This window comes from Lipotes vexillifer, unplaced genomic scaffold (assembly GCF_000442215.2).
Source record: "Lipotes vexillifer unplaced genomic scaffold, Lipotes_vexillifer_v1.1 scaffold1011, whole genome shotgun sequence".
In the NCBI taxonomy this organism is placed as follows: domain Eukaryota; kingdom Metazoa; phylum Chordata; class Mammalia; order Artiodactyla; family Lipotidae; genus Lipotes; species Lipotes vexillifer.
Window position 1 is genome coordinate 5,387,418 of NW_006787698.1, and position 2,200 is coordinate 5,389,617.

Consider the following 2,200-nt stretch of genomic DNA (forward strand, 5'->3'; position numbering starts at 1 on the left):
ACCCAATGATCTTTTCTTTTTTCTGAGCCTTGGAACATGCGGGATCTTAGTTCTCCCACGAGGGATCGAACCCCTGCAGTGGAAGTATGGAATCCTAACCACTGGACTGCCAGGGAAGTTCCCCAATTATTTTTTTTTTAATTTTAAAAAAAATTTATTTATTTATTTGGTTGGTTGCACCAGGTCTTAGTTGAGGCTCGCCGGCTCCTTAGTTGCAGCATGAGGGATCTTTAGTTGTGGCATGTGAACTCTTAGTTGCAGCATGCACGTGGGATCTAGTTCCCTGACCAGGGATCAAACCCAGGGCCCCTGCATGGGAGTTTGGAGTCTTATCCACCACGCCACCAGGGAAGTCCCTCACCCAATGATTTTTACAGTTTTTATAGTTTTGCCTTTTCCAGAATGTCACATGGTTGGAATCACACTGTACATAGCCTTTTCGGACTGGCTTCTTTCACTTAGCAATATGCATTTCAGCTTCCTCTTCAATCAGTTCTGTTCCCCAGAAATATTGTCTGAATTAACATATAGCCTCTTTCTTTAACCACCAGTCACAACCAATCCCCTGTTGATGGAATTTAGGTTGCCTCTCCCTTTTCACATTTATAAATAATGGCGTGGTGAACATCTCTAGAGCCACAGTTTTGGGCTTCCTTAGGAGAGATGGAATTCGGAAGGTGAATTGCTGGCAGATGCTGATTTCAATACCTAGTGCCAAATTACCCTTCTGCTAGATGTACCAATTTACACCCTGCTTGACCTTATATTTTAATTCCCCTTGGATAGGTTTCCAGGGACTTATTTGGCCTGGAGTGTTTCCCAAATCTGATGTAAAATGACCAAGATTTTATTTATTTATTTATTTATATTGGGGTACAGTTGTTTTACAATATGGTGTTAGTTTCTACTGTGCAGTGAAGTGGAGTTCCCTGTGCTACACAGCAGGTTCTCATTAGTTATCTATTTTATACATATTATTGTATATATGTCAGTCCCAATCTCCCAATTCATCTCACCCCTCTCCTTACCTGCTTGGTGTCCATATGTTTGTTCTCTCCATCTGTGTCTCTATTTCTGCCTTGCAAACAGGTTCATCTGTACCACTTTTTTAGATTCCACATATATGCATTAATATACAATATTTGTTTTTCACTTTCTGGCTTACTTCACTGTGTATGACAGTCTCTAGGTCCATCCATGTCTCTACAAATGACCCAATTTCGTTCCTTTTTATGGATGAGTAATATTCCATTGTATATATGTGCCACATCTTCTTTATCCATTCATCTGTCAGTGGACACTTAGGTTGCTTCCATGACCTGGCTATTGTAAACGGTGCTGCAGTGAACATTGGAGTACATGTGTCTTTTTGAATTATGGTTTTCTCTGGGTATATGCCCAGCAGTGGGATTGCTGGGTCATATGGTAATTCCATTTTTAGTTTCTGAAAGAACCTCCATACTGTTCTCCACAGTGACTGTATCAATTTACATTCCACCCCACGCAGCTTGTGAGACTTTAATTCCCTGAACAGGGATGGAAACCGGGCCCTTGGCAGTGAAAGCGAGGAGTCCCAGCCACTAGGCCGCCAGGGAATTCCTGTGAGATGTGTTCTCGTGGGGGGTTCTTTAAGCTTTGTGGCTTGTTTCCTTCGCAGTAAGAAGACGAGGTAGCCGCACCCACTGCCATGAGAGGCCAGTGTCTGGGGGAAGGCCTGACACAGACAGAAGGAATGGTATGTATCCCTAAGATGGGAACTGCTGTGCTAGAAAGCTCTAGGAGGTGCCATTTATATGCTTTTAATGAGAGCAGCGGCCCCTAGAGTTGTGCAAGGAGGCAGCTCCAGAATCAACACCATCAGCTGCTGAATCATTCCAGGGCAACTTGGCAGTTCAAGTTCACAAGTAAATCTTCCTCCATTTTAGACGAAATTCAACAGCTATGCTGATCATGACTTTGCATTCTTCACAGAAGGTACAAACATATCCCTTGTCCGGTACAGACTAGAGCAGGGTCCTGCAAGATCTCAGAGACTGATGATAAAAAGAAGTGGAGTGAGTATGCCGTGTCGCTGCCTAACTTCCCTGCCTGGCTGATGAATGACCCTCAGTCTTGAATCTCAGCACGCTGGCTTGGCTGTGGGTCTGTCTCCTGGTGACTGGCTTGCTAGAACCAACAACACAATGACAGGTGGATAGAA